General features: G+C 36.3%; 1 protein-coding gene across 28 annotated transcripts in view; it reads right to left on the bottom strand.

Annotated features, from left to right (window-relative positions):
* LOC100117118 (leucine-rich repeat-containing G-protein coupled receptor 4) overlaps positions 1-21,965 on the bottom strand; it is a 722,517-nt gene that overhangs the window by 13,881 nt on the left and 686,671 nt on the right. The gene's annotated exons all lie outside the window — the stretch shown is intronic.

Genomic DNA, 21,965 nt, shown 5'->3' with positions numbered 1-21,965 from the left:
ATGTACACGTTTTCTGGTCTAAATACGTTTTGTTCTACAATAGGGCCAAACTTGCCACTTGGTTCCTTTAAAACAAGAAATAGCGGTGACAACAGTTGTCCAGTAGCTGATATTAGTGGCTGTATAGTATAACTATGCGTTGTTGCTGAAATTGACTGTACCAGACATTGCACTTGCTTTTCTCCTTCTACCGCTAATGTTCTTCCAGAATGCATTTCTAGCTGAAATCCGCTCTGATCTGTATTATACAAATTTTCGAGTCCAATCCTTGGTATACACGATTTAACGTCATCGATAAATGCTTCAGCTTTAGCCGTAAGTTCTGCACTACTTTCTAGTGTTTTTCTTGTTATGAACTTATTTATTTTCCTAGAAACTATTCGGTGTGCTTGCTTAAATTTGAGTAACCATTGTTTAGAAGCTTTGAATCTAATATCATCAAAACCAATTTCTTTTTTAGCTTGTAAGGCTCATCGAATTATATCTTCATCATGGATAATTGAACCACTGTCGAGAGCTGCTTGAAAATTATCCAGGGTATACTGACAAATTTGTGCTACTTTTTCTCTATACGTGCCACCTTTATTAATTGAATGAGCCCAACGACGTAGCTGACTAATAGATGATACTTTTTTGAATCTGTTTTGCACTGTTTTGAGACTTAAATTTTGCTTCGTTTTGCTACTTCTCCAAAATTCTACAGCTCTTTTTTTGTATTCAAAATCTAGTTCTTCATTATCTGCTGTACATTGATTTGTTGGTGCTATATCCGGATCAGGAAAATGATGTTGCACTTCATCTTCAATTATTTCCGCATTATGGTCTTTATACTCTTCTTGAAAATCCAAAGAGTCATCAGTAATCATTTCTACATCGTTGAAATCATGTGTTGCATCTATTAAAATTTCTTTTATTTTTTCGGCCAACTCTGTTTTATGATAATTCGTGACACTATCTGGTATGTTTAACGCTTGAAAGTATGCTAATAATAAGTTTAGAACGTTTAACGGATTAATTTTCATTTTTCAATCTAAAATGAAAACAAGCGGTAAAATTTATACAAGCTGTGTTTTTGCATGTAAGGCACGACTGCTACATTTCTACCAGAATAAAACGAGTGAATGTAAATTGAATCAAATCATTAATTTATGCATTGGAGAAGAATTCTCGTTCCACTTTGTGATGTTCGGAAAACTCTATTTTTGGTTTTATTCAACTTTTATTCACTTTGAAATTGAATAATGTAAATCTATATAAAATCACTAAAGAAAATTTTCTACAACTGTATGATACCACTGACAAACAAAAAGACGTACTATTCGTACTTTCCGGCATCGAACTAGAATACCCACAAAACTCACTCACTGCCTAAAAAATAACACAGGCAGCTGAGGAAACACTCGATGAAAACAATCTAAAAAAAGAACATACTGATTCGCACATATTGTCAACAACTTTTATGACATTTATCTGTGGAATTATCATTGAATGTACGATAACATTCATTAAACTAATGAATGCATATAAAATTCCCTTTCAATAACAACGTGTTCTTTAATTGCAAATGAAGTTCGAGTTTTAATATTCTTTTATGTATTTTTACCAATAACAAAAATTATCATAGTAATATAATAATAATAATAATAAGAAGAAGAATAAGCATAATTGCAATAGCAATAATAACAGTAATACTGATAATAGCAATGATAATGAAAAATAATAATAATAATTAGAATAATATTTATTATTAAATTTAGATTTTTTGATAAATTCATTAAATCGTAGCAAATAGTATTATTATGGAATTCCAGACTGTAAATATTTTACTATAGATACAATAATCATTACTTCGAGAATTCATCTAAAAAACTTTCGGCTTACGAAATAATTGTAACAATGAAAAACTCCCAAGTTTGACAACATTAAATTTTATTACAAAACGCAAAAGAGTTTGATAAACTAATTTTATTAACCTATGTTTTTTCATTTGCAAAAAAGTGTGGACTTTTTGAATTTATAAAATTATATAATTATGCAATTTATGAAATACTTTATAATTTATGAAATTACTTTTGAAATTATGCTAATTTATAAAAGCAGAAAAATAAATAATCTTTGATTGAAACATAAAACGAGACGTTATTTGTTACATACAAAATGATAGAATAAAATATCGGTAATATGTCTATACTCGTGTCTACGGTAAAGCATAGGCCTTCGGCTTGTCTGGAGGTTAGGGGTTTGGAGTCGTTTGGTTAAAAAGCACAACCATTTAGCCTATTTGTTCTTTAGGGGTTTAGGGTTTAAGGCTCTTTAGTTCACATGTACAGGCTACAAAGATCACACATTTGTAAACAAGTTTTTTTAAAAGTTAAAATTTTTTTTCGACATTTTCGCCCACCACATTGGTTTCGCCATTTTGTATTTTTAAAATCTGATATCAGATTTGTAAAGAGCGATCTCGAAAACCCCTATATACAAACCTTCTACAAAATATTATGGATTGAAGTATACTTATAGTTATTTTGTGTTAGGGGTGGTTTACCCCCCTAAGGGGAAGTATCTATGAAAAAACCGAAAAACTTAATTTGTTTATTACAGATGTTTACAAATTTTTTCCAAATTTTTTAGTCGTTTAAAACTTTTTTATTATATAAAATTTTTTTTCGATATTTCCGTCCGCCATATTGGATCCGCCATTTTGAATTTTCAAAATCTGATAGATTTGTAATCAGCGACCTCGAAAACCTTTATATACAAACTTTCTACGAAATATTATGTATTGAATTACATATTTACAGTTATTTTGTGTTAGGGGTGGTTTACCCCCTTAGGGATAATAGTTATGAAAACACCGAAAGACGTCAACTAAATTTTGTTATTAAGGATGTTTAAACATTTTTTCTAATTTTTTTAGTCGGTTTAAACATTTTTATTATAAAATTATGCCAAAAAATATATGTTTTCAACCCCTAAAAAATAGGGGATGCTACCCTTACTCTTCAAATCACCATGAAATACTTGCTCTTTTTGTAAGAAATAACCTCCAATTTGTTTCATTGAAAAATATTAATTTTAAGCCGAGATATTTAAAAAAAACGCTTTTTGGGGGTTAACTTTAGGGGAGGTTTTTACCCCTTAAAAGTGAAAATTAGCCGATAAAAAAAAATACGTGTCTCTTATTATTTTATGTTCTACAACATATATGAAAATCATCAAAATCGGTGAGTTCGGGTTGGGTACCTTTCCTTGTCAGTGGATTTTAACCCAACAAGTCTTATTTACGTTTTTACTAGAACATTGTGGTAGAACAAGTCTATTTTTACATTTTGTGTACGCGTTTTTTTTTTACAGTGATTTTTTAGTTCTGATACTTCAGTTTTTTCTAATAAAGTTATTGGAAAACTTAATAAAAGTAAATTAATTAATATGCACCTGAAAGAAAATAAAATTACCTATCTTTTAATCGTGGAAAATTAATATTATCGTTCGTCGTTCTTTTATTATACACCATAAAGCACAATTTTTTAAAATTGTTTTAACTTGAAAACCAAGTGTTAAATCTTAAAAAAAAACATGATTATTGAAAGTTATTACGACTATATTCCACTTAAATTTGATGTTATTTCATAGAACAGATCCTGAGAAAAACATCAAAAACTGAAAAAAGTCGTTTTTCTACGTGACGCGATAACTGGAGTAAGAAAGCAATAATTAAGTTCAAATTCTGGATTTAGTAAGCCTTATATAGCACCTTGATCCCTTTCTTTGACATATTTATGAAACTAATTAGTTTCGAAGATATTAAGCTTCAAAATTTTGTTTCTTTACCCTGTATACTCTATTATTTATAGTCTCTCGAACAAATGTTAGAGACTGGTGGATCTCGATGGACTAGTTGGCAATAAACAAAAACACTCTCCACCGTTAATTCGAATTAATATACCGTAAGAAAAGGCTTTGACTTTTATTGAAAGATAGAGTGTATTTACAAGTGTTAAATCTAAGGAAAAGTAATGAAAGCTTCTGTATTAAAGTACCGACGCGTGAACAACCATATTGTTACGGACGACACTGTAAGGCGAGTACGTGCGCTCACTGTGTTTCAGAAATACGAACTGACTATACAATCCACGAGAGCGGCAGAAGGCCGCTCGCGCAACAGGCGGAGAGAGAGAGAGAGAGAGAGAGAGAGAGAGAGAGAGAGAGAGAGAGAGAGAGAGTAGGAGCGAGTGAGCGCGCGTTGCCATGGCAACGCCCTTTTCGGTGCCGTGCGAGCAGGCTAATACATTCGAATTCGAGCTACAACAGCTCGCCTCTCGAACCTTCTCGCTCTCTCTCGGCGTAACCGTCTAATCTTTCGAACACTATATAACTGAAAACTGCATCGCTTGGATCTCAGCTTTAATTTATTGAATTTTTATCTATACCTAGGATCGTTTTTTTTTTGTTTTTTTTTTTTACCAATTTGTTGACAACAAGATTTTCAGTTACGCATGTGTGTTTGTTCATGGCGATTTTTCGATCACTAGTTATTTTAGATGCGTTCCACGAATTATCCTTACTATTATAGCTCAGAAACGATATGTTAAACTTTTCTTTGAAACATTATGATTATCGAATGTTATTATAACTATAGACTACTTTAATTTTAAGTTATTTCATGGAGTATATCCGGAGAAAAACGAGAAGGAGGAATTTCAACTCCAACGTGCAGAGTTTCTTTTTCTGTTTGTTTCTCTTTGGCAATCGGCGCGCGTTATCGTGACAAATGTCAATTTTCGAGTAAGGCACCCACGTATACCTCCCGTCAGATGGCAGTATGTAAGCCTATTTATAATAGTGTGATTGCACAGTAGAAAAATACTTGAAGCTAAATAAATACAATAAATGAATAAGAAATTTAATAATAAATAAAAAGTTTACAAATTTTCTTTTAATGCCGATGACATGCTATCGACTGTATATAATAATATAATATAAACAATTATAGCTATGCGAGAAAAAGAGAGAGAGAGAATTATAATTGAATATGTATATATAATTGATTCGAAATGATTTTATCTATCAAACGAAGAAGTACAGAAACGTCATAGAATTATATATAAAGTCGAAGCAATTCAAATATTAAAGCGATAAATAATGTTAAAGGAAGCTACGTGCCAAAGAATTGGCAGCGGTTCTTTTACGTTGTCATTGCGTTCCTTTTATCTTTTAAGTGATCTATGACACCTTTGTATAAATCTGTCCTTAATTAGTGTTGATTTTTATTAAAAAAAAATAATCGTGAACTTTTAACTTTAACCCAAGCATCAACAATGTATTGTTGAGTTAATTTCACTAAAATTAAGTAAGGATTAAAATATGGCATAGGATCAACATGTTTACTTATACGTAGGTGCTCTATGTTTTGAATATATGCATCTCGAGCTTCTGGTATTGACCATTTTCACCTACAAATACCACAGCTACTTCATCACATTTAGCTGCGTTATATCTACGTTTATCATGCTTAGATTTACGTGTTAAATACATCTCTAAAATAATTAACTTTTGAAAAAGTAAAAGGTTAGGCAAGTTCGATATATTCCGCAATGAAATTAAAGATTGAAAAGAACTGAGATCAATCAAACAAAGTCAAGTTTATCATATTTAATCGTAATGAAGCGAGAAACAACTCTCAAGATAATTATTATCACACCATGTCCGTTTCATTGTACTTATGGTGTTTGTATGACGTTCTATTACATAAAAAGAAAATTTCATTTGTTCACCAATAAACAAAAAAAAAACAAAAATTAAAAATAAAATATAAGCATCTTTAGCACCTTTAAATTACAGCTTTTTTGTAACTTTTTTATCACTAACATGAAATCTCTGATTGTTCTGATATACACCACCCTCGAATTATTTCTATACCTAGACACCAAAAACCACGGTGCGAATTACCCAGACCTAGTCATTGGCCACCCTGTACACCTAGACACCGCCCTTAAATGATTTTTATACCTAGACACCAAATATCATGGAGCGCGCCAACTAGACCTCGTCATTGGTCACCCTGTACACCTGAACACCGTCCTCGTATGATTTATGTACCTAGACACCAAAAACTATGGAACGCACCACCTAGACGTCGACATCGACCACCCTGTGCACTTAATCACCGTACTTAAATGATTTTTATACCAAGACACCGAAAACAACCTGAACCTTATCATCGGCTTCCCTGGCAAGCTAGTTACTGTTACTGCTTCGGAACGCAGAGTATGCACCGGCAATCTCTTAATTCTAAATATCGTAAGATAATATTATATGAGGAATGTGAGGATATGTAAAAAAGGTGTAAAAGCAATTCCCTATTATTTTTTATGCGCAGCTAACTTCAACGTCCTTTCACACTAGAGAAAAAGATAATGATTCAAGTAAATCATATACAAGATTGTTCATATTATATAAATGACAGCGTTTTTTTCGACAACTTCTATTAAAAATCACTGATTAGCACACGAATGTGATAGTATATAAAAATCACTTGGAAACAATTATGGAAAGTATCGTGTTTCTCAAAAGTAAAATCTCAGATACCAATATAAAAGTAAATAGTGTCGCGGGCGCCAAAGCTTCGTCTGCTTCTCAAACTCGTCTCGTGGCGCTACCGCGCCATTTGATCAAAATGTCTGTTTGTTACGGTTGATGATTGCTTTAGGCTTTCGTGTTATCGCCAAACGGCGGTCAATGTTACTTCATAATTATGGCAATATTAGTCGCGAGGACGCGATTTACCTTCAATAGTATGAGAATCTTTCTGTGCTTCAAGACGCGACTCCTAAATTCGATTAACGACTTTTAATAATCACGCGACTTCTCAATATTCTCCAAAAACAACCGATTCAACACTTAATTCAGTACTTCTCCGTGATATTAACACTTCAGTGGTCCAAAATGGCGGTGGTGTCCTTTTAACCGACGCGGCTCGACCAAGATGGCGATTGACAACTCGCCTCTGGAGGAAATCCTGGGAAACGCAAAGTCTATGATTTTAATCGTGGACCTTGGCCTCAATCCCTTGGTTTCCTAAAAATCGCGAGAACACCCGGGACTCGGAGACCCGTTGTGGCGCAATGATAGGAGGGAGGAATCCTCGGTCGTAATGGCCTGATGCCGGCGCTATCCAGAGATTTCTCAGATATATTGTCGCTATCTGCTTCGCGTTTCGGATTTGCGAGTCTATTGTTTAGTCCTCGACTTATTGGCGCCACGATCCAAAATACCATTTGTCCCGTTCGCCTTACCTCTCTCCATCCAGACTCCGCGATCGCGTCATCTAACCGAAACGGACAATACTTGTTGGCTTATTTTGCGCGGTTCGTACAATAACAAAACGACGAGAAAGCGCGATCTCCTTCGTGACAACTTCGGTCGTGATTTAAGCGAAGACTCGCGATTCTACGAATTCGCGACTCGACAACTCCATACGTACGACTCTACGACTTTACAACTAAAGACTACTACTTCGACTGCTCCAACTGTTCGGCTCCAGGGTTGACGACGAATTGAACGCTGAGGAAGCTTCATCGCGGCTCGAGCCCCTGCGCGTCCCGGAAAAGACGCATTCGGAACACCCTCTATATATTATATCTCCCGCGCGAAAGAATGCGAGTCATAATGAATATTAATGGCGTCCTGCGGCGCCAATTACGTATTGGCACTATTGTCTCATCCTGCCGCCACCTAACGCGGTCATTCGCGACGATAACGAATAGTACGGAAACTGCTAGTGGTGACGCACCATCTTTTCCAACGATGCTCGCGAGTGTCGACGCGCCTTTACGCCTACTGTACACGAGTCAGCTGCGCGGCTCTCTCTCTCTCTCTCTCTCTCTCTCTCTCTCTCTCTACAGGCGGCTAAAAATCACTTCTTCAATTTGGAAAATACACAAACATGACGCAAACATCTCATCTCATGAACACACTTTCATCTCATCTCACTTAATTCCATTACTCAGTTTCACACTTACACCCTGACACAACAATTATTATCTTTATTTCACCAAACTACTATAATGTATATGTACAACATAATGTACAAAAATAAAACCAATCTAAATCTAAATCTAAAATCTCTCTCTATCGCCGAGGCTCACGCGCGCGTTCCCTCTCTCCGCGGCTATACACTATCGCAGCTGCCATATGCTCGCGGCTCGGCGCTTACCTACTCGTACGAATGTTTTTGCGAGCGAGATGCGCGGCGAGGATGCGCAACGGTCAGTTGCGGCCTCGTGGCTATCGCGCGCGGATCTTCTCGTATTCCCGAGGACGACGCGAAGCCTCCTGGTGCCGTCACCATCAACAGGCACGACGGTTCTGTCGATATAACAGCGACCCAGGGTTTCAGTTGGGCCGCATTGGCGCTATTTCCGCGAGTGATGCTCTATCTGTCAGTACCGGGGTGCCACCTCTGGCTCCGGCGCTGACGGGTGAGGTTAGGAACCCCAGGCATACCGGATCACCGGAAATATAATCCAATGTTGTTGATTCCCCGATGCATTTGCCACAAATACATCTGAGAATAAACGGCTCGAAATTATGTGTTGTAATCGCGTGTCGTTAGAATAACGACACGTCGCACGTATAACTGGCAATTATAAACCTATGTTGAATCCACGTATAATAATAGATGATGCCCTATTTAAAAACCTAGTAACATCTTCAACAAAGTAAAAGGAGCTAAAATTTACACACATCTTGATATTACAGATGCTTATACTCATCTTTCTGCTGACGACGGGTACAGCCATGCTTTGACCTTCAATACTCCTACACATGGATTAGTTCGTCTTACACGAGCTGTTTACAGCGCAGCTAATGTTCCTGCAGTTTGGCAACGTCGATTAAAAGAAATCTTGCAAGGTCTAAAAAACGTTGAAAATTTTTTCGATGACATCATTGTATGGGTTGAAACTTTTGAAAAAAGTTGATTATTTTGGAAACGTGTTTGATCCGTCTTCTTGAAAATGGTGTTCATTTCAATCGATGTAAATGCGTTTTCACTACAAATTCTGTAGAATTTTTGGGCCATAAACTAGATATACAAGGTATTTATAAATCTGATTCTCACATCAAGGCAATTCGAGATGCACCTAAACCTTCTACACCTTAAGAACTAGATTTGTTTATTGGTAAAGCTACGTACTACAATTCATTAATTCCTAAATTCGCTACAAAACCTCGACCACTTCGAGACATGCTTCTTACATCATCTTTTCAATGGTCGCCAACTGCTGATAAAGCATACGAAGAGCTCAAATATATTCTCATTTCTCCTCAAGTCTTGATGCCATACGATCCTTCCTTACCTCTCATACTTGCCACTGATGCAAGAAAAGTAAGACTTGGAGCTGTTTTATCACATAAACTCAGCAACGAAATCGAAAGGCCAATTGCTCATGCAAGCCATACATTAACTGCTACTAAACAACGCTATCCTTAAATCGACGAAGAAGCTTTAGCTATTGTTTGGGCTTGTCAAAAATTTTTCAACTATTTATACGCTCGTCATTTTACACTGTATACAAATCACAAACCATTGACACAGATTTTTCATCCTATTATTTGTATCAGTCAAATGGCTAATTATGCTGATGACTCAGCTCATTTCAACTACGATATTAAGTTCAAACCAACTAAAGCTAATGCAAATGCAGATTATTGTTCACGTGCTCCACTTCCTTCAACGGTTGACGCTATTGAAGAAATTACAAAACTTGATTCTTTTGACACATTTATTATCAACCAGATTAATCAGTTTGCTGTACGAGCAGAGCAGATTGCGAAGGAATTATTTTTAAAACGAAACATTCGCACACGATTAGATCTTGATCGACCCGAACCTATCAACGAGAAGATTTCTGCGAAACATCAAGCTGATTCTATCAATACATACCGAGAATTCAAACCACTTAAACATGTTTATTTTCTTTCCGGTAATACAAAATTAGATAAATGGATTCCAGGACAAATTAATTCTCGTATAGTAGATCTGCATTATGGAATCAGTTACATGGAAAAAAAATATAAACGACACGTCGATCAAATTCGTGCTTTTACAAAAAGATCAAAAGAAGGGGAAGAAACAAGAAAGAAACCAGAAAGAGTAACATTTTATGAAGATAAAATTGGTGCTATTTTGACAACACTTTCCACTACAAGCACACAACGTCGTACTCGATTATACAAAAATAACGTAACTCCAAGATCTATGAGTACACAACAAGAAGTAAATACTGAAGTAATTACCCCATCATGTAAGGCTCCTTCGACTTCTCAGACTGATGAGTCGTTTAAAGAATCACTGACTATACAAGCTACGTCAACTCAAGAATCTTTAATTTCAAAATCTTTACCAACTTCAAGTGTTGAGATGTCTACGACTACAACGGTATCACAATCCTTAACATCTCAAGCATCTTTTCCATCTATTGTAAATGATTCATTCCAAAATCCATCTACCTCTGCAACTTTTCAAGAAGAATTTTCGTTTCGAACTCAAGATCAACGTACTGTACGTTTACCTTAAGAACAGTCATTTTTCATTCCAAATACACCGCCGAGTCGACGATCATCTCGGATACGCAAATCACGAACTATTTACTCTCCACCTTGATAATTCAAGAAATCTTTATAAAGGAGAGAGAAAATATAGCATATTTCAATTAACGTTTTTTCAAGTTCTATTATTTTTCATGCAACTTCATATTACTGATTGTAAATAATAACCGTCATTCTAAATAGAACTATTTTTGAGTGAACATCTGTGCAGTTTTCTTTATCCATACACAATAATTTTGTATGATTTCGTGTGTATGTTTACTTGTCAAAAAAAATTATTTAATTCTTTTAACAGCATTTAAGAACATGACACATCAGTTCGTAATCGTGATTGCGAGGTGATTTCATTATCAATGATGTATAGTTGTCCATATCTTCTGGCTTCGTTTTCGTCTGAATGTAAAATATAAATACTGTGGTGAATTTGACCACTTATTTGAATAATTTGAGGGCCTTTTCCGAATTTGAAATATTTAGCATTACAGAATTCACATATTTCACTCATGCTACCTAAATCATTCTTCATAATTACTGATTTATCGAAATTGAAATCAAACATAGCAACCAATTTTGTTATTGAAAATTTATTGAAATTTTTAACAGCGTAACCTTTTAATTTTTGTATTTATTATTATAATTTAATTACTTTTCAATTTTCTTCAGAGCTATAAATATATATACCTAATCAACTGAGCGACGTTAGGAGCGTGGTGACCCTGCTAGTACATATTGTCGTGAATTGCTAATCTTATTATAACATGCAAAATTTTGTGTTAACAATATTCTAATAATCTGTGCATAGCTTCCGGAGGACTTTAAGTAAGGAAAAAGATGAAATCAAATATAATGAAATCAATCAAGCAAGTCAGCGACGTGCGTTGTCCTTTCTTTCCGTCGCAGCCACTGCCCCTCTCTCGTTGTTTACTCATTAAAATAAACGACGCACTTAGGTACATGCACTCTCTCTCTCTCTCTCTCTCTCATTTATACACGCAGCCTTGAGATGCTTTACCCGGACCGCGTCAAACGTCGTTGTCACACGGCGAAATTTTGCCGTGTTACAAGTTACACTGGCTATGAGTAACTATCGACCCTGCGTTGGTCCACCTACATTTGGCATAAGTCGCGTTAGTGCAGCACCGTTTTTTGCTGCCTTATTGCTCACCCTCTCGAGATGCTGCTTAAACGTTAATCTGACGTCCATGGTGATTCCTAGGTACTTAATGGTCGGTTGAGAGTCTATTTCATGTCCGTCTACTGTCAGTGTTATTCGTTACCCCAGTTGACGTCATGCTGTAGTGGGGGAAAGGCACCGCCTTCTTCCCCTCTCCCCTTTCCCTCTTTCCAATTTATCTCTCTATTTATTTACTTATTATTCTTATTTTTTTTAAGAAAGTTGCTATAAATACTGTAATATAACTTATATTTTTAAGGCAATTTTCTACTATGAAAATGGGCAAGAAAGAATTGCAATAAATAATACAAGATAAGTATTTTATATTTTGTAACGGTAGATTATTTATTCAATGTATATTTAATGAGATAATTATACAAATTGTGATGAACATTGGTAACTTTCTTCTTTTTTTTGTAGATAATATTAACAAGAAAGATAGTAGTAAAAATAATAAAAGAAAACAGACATAATTAATCACTCATTTCATTTTATATATCGACAATTTTATCAAGATGATGAGATACAAGTTGGTAAAATATATCGACAATATCATTACGACTGAACGGAATTTGCATCGCACGCGTCTGCATAGTTGTTGTGACACTGTCGAACCATTTATCATCAATAAGTTTGATAATTGCTTTTACGAAAGTTATCGTATAAATACCAAGTTGTCTTACTGGTATATTGTCTGGATTAATACTCCTAATATATTCTACAGTCTCTCTAGCAACACAACTTACACTGCCCACTACAAACTTAAGATATTCTAGACGCGCAGCAATGCATTTTACAATATACTCATACAATCATAGAAACTTAACTTTTTTCATAAGAATAGTCGAATGATTCCGTTTGCTTACTATTGCAAATGTTTTGGGTGGGTTTGTATCTACAATTTTGATAGCCCTGTCTCTCTGACTGTGAGTGAATTTTGCTGTCCAACCTGTACCGCAAATTTGTTGACCTGTCATAGAATTGCTGCTGCTGCTACTGTGGTCGCAAAGATACTTAAAAAAGTCGTTGAAATACTTTGTGAATTGCAACCACTTATCGTGGGTAAAAGTAATTCCTTTCGAGTCATCGCCTGATAGTCGCAAAGCTGGTCTCTAGTACTCATCTTGCAAGTTGCTGTATTCTAGGCCGACAATGATTTCCGTTGTGTACTACTTGTCCAAAGTATACAAAGTGCTCAAGAGTCGAACTAGACAAAGTTTGTTTTCTTTCTGGTACGCCATTATGCGACTCTCTCACGATCACCACCTTCGAACGACTAACTCCGACTCTTAGCATAAAGTCTCAAGATGATAAGGTATGGTATGGATAAGGATTGTGGTGGTAGTAGAAACAGCCACGTGTAAGAGAGATACGGTATCATTATCTCCTCGAATTACAATAACGACATCTTAGAACTACAGCTTTGTAAGCACCTGACAATGCAACCGCCATTTCCAATGAAGTCCTCGTCATCGCTTTTTCCCTTTGTTTACAGCAGACATATCGTCTTACTACGTCATCATTTTTTGCAGATTTTCTGAAAAATTTTCGAGAAATTTCTTAAACCCCAGGCCATTACACATGTAATACAAAAACATGATGCAATATTGCCCGCAAACATTGGAAGAATCGCTCTGTAGTCGAATATGATTCCAGCGAAAATGTTTACAATTTTTTTTCAATCGATTAATATGTTCGAGAATAAATGAAAGTAATTTAAAACTATCAAAGTAAAAAGTGTTACAAGATTTGTCTGCATGTAAGACGACCCAGTGCATACCCGATCTCGTATGATCAACCATATTTACATCAAACGCTGTCGGTTTCGTCCACACTTTCGGTATCGGATCGGTTGGAAATACACCAAAAGTATGCAAGCGAACTTTCGATAGATTCTTTAGTATCTGAAGACTGTCCGTTGCATAGATCGCTTTAAGTGTTCCGAATTTCAGCTTTTTTGGAAGCACGCACAGACAGCCACGATTTTAACCTGTAAGAGTTATTTGAAGCGCATCGATAATTACTATGACAAGTTTTAACAGCGTGATGCATACAGTATACATCAGACGATAATTTAGCGAAAGACTATTATTTTGCGTAACAATATCCATTTATTACATTACATTACCTGTAGCATATATTTTTTGCACTCTTTTTGAAAGTTCTCTTAAAATTTTTTTTTACCGACTTAAAAGACACCTAGCCATCAAAGTAGTCCAGACCGTGATGATATTGGATCAGCCAATCGTTCTCGTTTCGTATATCTTCACTCAGATGATCAAGCGCTATCCCAGGTGTCAGTGTCTAATGACTGTTAAAGTTCCCATCAACGGACACTACGGCAACCTCTTTTGGCACATTCCGATGTTTCGCACCCTTGAAGAACTGTATGTCAATGATCACATCCATGATTGAGTGAAGCGTATATGACAGTGCTGGATTGTCGAAAATTAGAGAAAGAGACTGACTGTAGAAGTCGCATGCATGGCATTCATAAGCACAGTAGAGAAAGTAGCGGCATCTGTGAGAAGTAAACTGTTTTTATTTGCTAAAATCTATGATCACTTGACGCGAGGCATCAATTTCCAAAATATTATCATACTCTGCGTACAGAATGCAATTAACCGTTTCTGTTAGTGCATTGATAAAACGTACTTCAAGTCTAACACTACTGTGCTTAATCAAATTCCAGTGGCTGCAGTCATTCGCCGATAAATCGGGAGTCAAATCAAAAGCAAATAGACAGTAGCCGTGGGGATATTTTTCGCGCGTCACTTAATTACTCTCGTTGAGGAAGTGTATTTCCGTACCGGAGAACAGTGTGTGATACGCATCCACGTATAGATTTCTCGTCGTAAAGTCCGGTTGCAGTGGTTTCGAGGGCACCTGCACCCCATCAACGTACAAACATAGAAAGTTTATATTAAAATTTTGAAAATTGAAGAAATTAAGCAACCGATCACCATTAAAAGCTTTGTTATTTACGAAACCCAGGATGATTCTCTTTGGCAGCTGACCCAATATGATATTGTCCAATGTTTCACCGTGTACACCACTGTGCATAGTGACTGCCTTGACTTCCACCCGTGTCAATGGATATTTAGCCGTTGCTGGTAAGAGCGATTGAGCATGTGCAAGCAATATACTGGGACTGATTTTTACGTGTCTCACTAAAAGATAAGCCTCCTCCATGCGTACGGAAAAAAAACCCGCAGGGTTCATCAGGCAACAGTTATCATGAGATTTCACCAAACGCACCCTCACTTCGATACCGTTAAGTAGTAGCTTCTCTTGATTAAACACATCTGTATGGAGGTGTCCAACCAGGTCAACAGGTTTATTTGCAGCAAGTAACTTTTGCCCTTCCACAAACCCTTCGTTCAGGTTTTCTGTGTTGTTCATTTTTCCAGCCGTATCGTCACACCACAAGACAATCGACAGGTGAAAGTCTTTGGCGGCAGGTCCGTAATTTAGCAGCGTCTTTATGAATGCTCTGTAGGCATAAGCATTTGTAGGTTGTGACACGGGTTTCTTATTGTAAAATACATCCACTTGATCGAATAGTAAATGTATAAAATTGTTGAGTGGTCCCACCCGAATTTTTAAAAGTTTATAAGCCGCTTGATCAGCCTTAGCCACATCTTCTTCGCTTGTACTAGATTTTATACTCACACGAAGACTAAGCATTGTATGAGCCGGATCGAGATATTCATCGCTGTTCCCGGGTATCACAAATGTTATCGGTGAATCATTGGTCAAAGACAATATAGGCTTATATTGAACCTAATGCGAGCCTTCGACTGTCGTTTATGTTGGTGGAATGTCAAATAATAGCAGCTCCAACTTTAAACATTCGCACAAATGGGTATGTAAGAACGCCATCTTTAACTGTCAAAAATATCTCTTATCGTTCTGCTTCTCACTTCTCTTCTTTACATCACTACTCCTCGACTTGCGTTTCTTTCTTTCGCCAACGCCTCTTTTTTTCTTACGCGATGTGACAGGACCAGCGAGCAATTGCAACTGCGCAGGATTTCCTTAGCGCAACATTTTATATCCTGATACCTCCATCAACTTGTCCAGTTTCTCCTGAGCTTTTCTCTTAAGAATCTCACCAGATTCTCTCTACTATTGCGGAAAGACTTCTTTACTCGTGTGTTGTGTGATGCAACATCGGATATGATGTTGAATCCCGTATGTATGGCCTCTTTACCCACAGCTTTAGTCCCACGACTGATGAGTGAAAGGACGCGGCGAAATATGCCAGCTGGAAAGGAGCAAATACCACCGTGACCTGTTTGGTAGGGAGATCCGATGTAAATGTGACCAACTCCATGGTGTAAGGGTTCTGTTTCCCTCCCCTACTGTACTAGTAGGTAGCCATTGCCATATTGGCAGTTAAAGTAATCTTCGGAGCGATTCATGACTAGTCATCGACTTTCTTGAAATAAAGTGTTACAGTCACTGTCCCGAAATCGAATAGTATCGACTGGGCACATCCCTATTAAAAATTTTACTGAAGGTCTTATATAAGAACTTGCGCAAGATCGTACATAAGATCTTATGTTGATGATGAAAACGAAACCGCTGACAATTCATTGGCACGTAGCTTCCTTCAACTAAATTTATAGGTCCAATATATAAAATATTGTTTTAATATATCTATATATCTGCTTGCTAATGTATGAGGCGGTTTTTCATACATAATTTAATATAAGTTTTGGATATTTTATTGTTCAAAAGTTTGCAGACCCTTCTGTTTTATTATTATAAAATATGAACATTGTCGTCAATTTTTTTTCACAAAAATTCACGCATGTTTACATGTCTTCCTAACCAACCTAACCATCAAAATAACAGGGTATTCATTAGATGGGTTGCTCGCGTAATTTTCGAGAAAACGATTTTTACATTTTAGCTCTTTAGTTGAAAACCGCTTGACGAAATCGTTTAAAATTTTAGCAGTAGACAGCTATTTTTATGGTGAATAACCAAATAAAATTTTGAAGCATTTGACGACATTGATTTAAAGATATGAGAAAATGAATAATAATAATTGCTTACGAACCATAGGGGTTTGAAAGCTGTGCAATGAAATTAGCCAAAACACATAAAATATTTACTTTTTTCCGAAATCTCAAGTCCAATATGACCTTTTTGCGTCTGTAATCGAGGCACAAAAAAACTCATTTTCTTCATTTTTTGATTTATGATTGAAAAAATAAGTAGTCAAATCACTTGAAATTTTAATGGGATATAGTTTGACACGTGATCCATCGACATATTTTTTTTGCTAGGTTATGACGTTTAGTTTCAGAAAATTCAAAAAAATCACCTCATCCGTTTTATCTGCCGAACAAAGCAGTCGATCCCGAGTATCAAACGAGGAAAAGTAGGTAATTTTATTATCTTTTAAATGCATTATCGCTGAATTGTTTGTAACAGTGGGATGATTGGAAAAACCCAAAATAGTGTTTTTTAAAAATTGAAAAATAGCCATAAAAAATATAGTTAAGAAAATAAAAAATAACTGTTTTTCGAATGCATGTCGAATTTTATTGATATTAACGGAGTAGTTTCAGAAATATCACGGTTACACACACACACCCATACGGACATTTTCTAAAAACACTTGATTTGAACTTCTAACACACCAAAAAGTATTTTCTAGAAGTTTTGAAGATACTCAAAATCATACTATTACAAAGCTTCCTCTAGGAGAAAGCAATATTTTCATCAAATATTCATTCAAGATCTTACGCAAGATCGTATACAAGATCTTGCATAAGAGATTACGTAATATCTTTCCCAAGTTCTTACATAAGATCTTATCACCATGATCAATACAAATATTTTAATTTATTATTTATTCAAGATCTTATGTAAGTTCTTATAAAAGACCTTATGTAACACTTAAAAAGATATCTTTTTATTTATCATTTACTCAAGATCGTATGCAAGATCTTGTATAAGATCCTATGTATATCTTGAGTAAGTGATCAAAAAACGGTATCTCTTTGAGTGTTATATCAGATATTAGATAAGAACTTACATAAGATCTTGAATTAATTATTAATAAAAAGATTTCTTTTGATCATGGCGGTAAGATCTTGCATAAGATCTTATGTAAGAAATTAAGAAAGATATTACGTAATGTCTTATGCAAGATCTTGTATGCTATCTTGCGTAAGATCTTGAATGAATATTTGATGAAATAATTTTTTTTTTATCACGAACATAAGATCTTATATAAGATCTTTCGTAAGATCTTATCTTCGTTCTTGGTTGAAAATCGCTGATAAGATCTTATGTACGATCTTGAGTAAAATTTTTAATAGGGATTGGTCTCTTATATCTATTTCAATTGTCTGAAATGCGTTGAATAATAGTGGTATGTACATTGGTGGGGAGAAACTTTTGATTCGAGTAGTACCATATTCGTAATTATCGGTAATCATGGATACAGCTCCTAGTAGACGCAATTGAACATCACCTTTCACATTGACTCACAGATGTCGCTGTAGATGATGAACATGGATGGTTGTCCATTGGAAAGTACAGCAGGTCTATCCAACTCTATAGTGTATTGATTTCCAATTAAACAAATTCTTGTCTCTCCTATTCAAATCCAAGAATTTTTGTTTACTTTTCCAATAAATAGAGTTCGTGACTGAACTGTGAGCAGCTGCTTTTCGGGCTGACTCGATTGATCGTTCCATAACCACCACGTTTAAGGGAACACACCACCTTTAAATCCTGAAAAATAGAATTATGAGTAAAAATGTTCTTTTGGGCTCAGATTCAAGATGGATACTTTTTATACCTGCAGTTCTGGTATAAATACAGGGATTTTAATTTGAATGTTTGTTTAACTTTGCTAGTGGATTTCTTCTTTATTTTCTTGTCCTTTTTCTTTTTCTGCTTCAGCGCTCTTTTTATTCGTAAAAAAAATGTTTTGAACGTTATTTTGCTCACCATACAGCAGGCAGTCATCGTTGCCAGTGATCGCTCGTCTCTGGCGGCTTCATCCGCGAGCATTCGTGAAAATGCGTATTCAGCTAGCATGCGATTAGCCTTTCGTCGATTGCCTTACTTATCTACGTAGACTAAATCATGCTGACGATATGCTTTATCCAGCGGATTGATACCGAATTTACCACATTTAATACCTCTTGCTAGTTTTGTACCTGGACCACAGAATCTGTATCCGGGTACGTGCATTTCAAACGGTAGTAGATCGATCAATTCATCTAGTGTACTATTTGTTACACTTACTTGTTCTTCGTCTTCTGTGAATTTGGTATCTTGCTCAGGCTGAATCTTCCGCTCAAACGTCGCCATGTTGTAACTTCAGAAGTAGATGCTGCTACTTTTTTCGCACTTGCGCGACCGGCGACTGTTTTTTTTTTTGTTTGTGTACTCGCGCTGCTACCGCATTACTATTACTTTTTTCTGCTTCGTTACTGCCAATAGCACTGCTATTTGCGCGACTACCACACTCAGCACGATAAGGTGGTGTTCTAAATAGACGATTGATGCCCTGTGGTGTCAAAACCCGACGCGGAATAACACTGCTGGCACCACCTGGTGGTACCGGTGTAGAATTCCCAGGTGATGTACTATCCATCATATTCTCCCAAACGTGCTTATTACCAATAAATTTCTGCGGTATAAACGATTCACGGAAAGCAACGGCGAATTGCGTATGTCCAAGTGCTGGTGGACATTTTCTATTTCTCATAGTATCATTCATCAGATCAATCATGTTGGCGTAGTGTATACGCACATCACCTATTGTCACGCCACCGTTTGCATCCCAAGTAATATTATCACTAACTTGTAATTCACGCAATACGTGGCCGGCTTTACGTCTGTGCTTTGCAGGTACACTCTCTATGATACTTGCATCGATCCAATCCTCTTCTTCAACGCGCTGTATTTCATTATCATCGTCATTGTAATTGTCATCAGCGCCTTCGTCATAATCGCTGTCATTCTTTTTCTTCATTTGTCGCTGCTCTTTATCTTTCTCATCCTTTTTGATGACCTTAGCATAGCTATCAACGTCTTTGAATTGAATGTAGCTTTGTAGTACTGATCGATATTGACTCGATTTTTCTCGCTCACTTTTGCACGTAGACGAATTCAGTATATTGCTCATTTCAGCATCCAACCTGGTCATTATGTTACCTGGTGTCTGAACTGTCTTTAGTATAGAACCAACATTATTATCGCGTACACCATTTACTAACATACTCTGGAGACGTTCAATATTCTCGTGAGGTACAAGAACCATCTTTTTGGCGTGTTCCATATTGTCCACTTACTAATACTAGCCAACAGTGTGCCGATGATCAGTGCTAATAATACAGGCAAGAAACTATCATGCTGTACAATAATTTTCTTCTTCTTTTTTTAAATCAGCCGTCTGCAAGAGAGCTTTTCGCTGATTGTTATTTAAATAGAAAAGCGCCTTCAGAATGACAGCGTCCTTGCGAGTAAAGGAATGTTGCTTCTCAGGCGAACCCTTCACAGGGAGGCCATTAGTACAAGGTTCACACTATTACCACCATTTATCTTTTTATTGCGTGATACATAGACGTTGTGCAACTCGTTGTCCAAAAATATACAGGTGCGAAATCTGCAGTTGTCCAGTGTCTTCTGCTTCAAATCTAGCAGAAGATAACCGTAGGGTCTTGAGGTGGCGTTTCAGTAAGCTTCTTGCAAGAATCGTGAATTCTCCGGACACAGCTAACGCGATAACTGTAGTATCTGAGATCTGTCGTGCAAATTCCTGAAAATCACAATGTATTGAGCGTTTACATATATGTCGCGTTGTCCTTTACCCTGATGAAAGACGTTCTGCGTGATGAATATCACCGAGAGCAAGTGATGATGGATCGCTTTAGAGAATATATCGACTATACTAACGATGGATGATGATTCACGCAGCAAATCATTAATGATAACAAGTTTAGGTTTAGGATCGGCAGCCCAGTCACTAGTCTGTGGCAAACCCTCGCGAAATTCTACTTTTTTACCTTCTGGCTTAGCTGCCACTCTGCGTAGTAGATAATCACACGCTCAAACTGCCTAAAGACATGTAAAAGTAATTTAAGCTATCGATAAACTTTACCTGTAATACCTCTATCATGATTATTTTTGATCCATTCATTACTACCGATGGTACGACACGACCTTCATTAAACGTCTCCACAATATATGTGAAAATAAACTGTGCTTCAAATAATTGTGCTTTGTGTGCTATACATATTACTTGTTGAAATTGTTCTCTTCGAGCTATTGCAAGCTCGACGAATTGTTTTACCGGCTCGTCATCAAACACATATTCGCGAATGCCACATTTTTCACACCTTATTGAAATCTCTTCAATCTCTATGCAATATGTGCAGAGTTGTTGTGCAACATACAAATTTGGAATATGCACCTTTTTCTCTCCATTACCTAGCACAGGTATTGATTGCTGCGTTTCAAAATCGTAAAACAAAAATAGGACTAGATTTGTAGAATTTGAACTCTTGATCGGCTGTACATGACATAGGTATCTAATGAGTACCCGTGACTTGGACGTTGTGCAAAAAGATATATTGCACTCGTGTGATCTTTCCTGGTTATTTAAATTATTTTAAAACAATTTTGGGAGAGTTTAACTTTGCTACCCACACTACTGTTTCTATTTTACGTTCTTTTTTTCATATGATTTGCTTGACAATTATCAGCAAAAAATAATCTTGAAGAGTCGTTCTTTAAGTACCTCTGTCACACTACAGGGAGGCGACGACATACATTTATAACACTTGTTGGAGCATTTATGCTCCTCGGCTCGCCAATAACTTATTGCATGGTATACAGTAACCGGCGCTACCACCAGCTGCAACAAGATTCAATATCGGCTGATAAAGATGCACTCGTTCGTAATACATTATACGTAGCACATGTAAAACTTCATTACCGTAAGTAACGCTAACTGTTCGTGTCCCTTTATAAACTGGCGGGGCACTACGTCTAAATGTAAAAAAGTTGTAAACAACAATTTCTGCATTACGCGGAGCAAAATAATCTTAAAACTTACGGATTTCTTTTGCCAAATTAATAAGTTCTATGGCCGCATTTCTCTGTGTCCTTCCTCCACTATTCTGAATGAGATTCCAATATCTGT

Source organism: Nasonia vitripennis (assembly GCF_009193385.2).
Source record: "Nasonia vitripennis strain AsymCx chromosome 2 unlocalized genomic scaffold, Nvit_psr_1.1 chr2_random0006, whole genome shotgun sequence".
Classification (NCBI taxonomy): domain Eukaryota; kingdom Metazoa; phylum Arthropoda; class Insecta; order Hymenoptera; family Pteromalidae; genus Nasonia; species Nasonia vitripennis.
The sequence above is the reverse complement of the archived record's forward strand: the minus strand, read 5'-3'. Positions and strand labels throughout refer to the sequence as shown.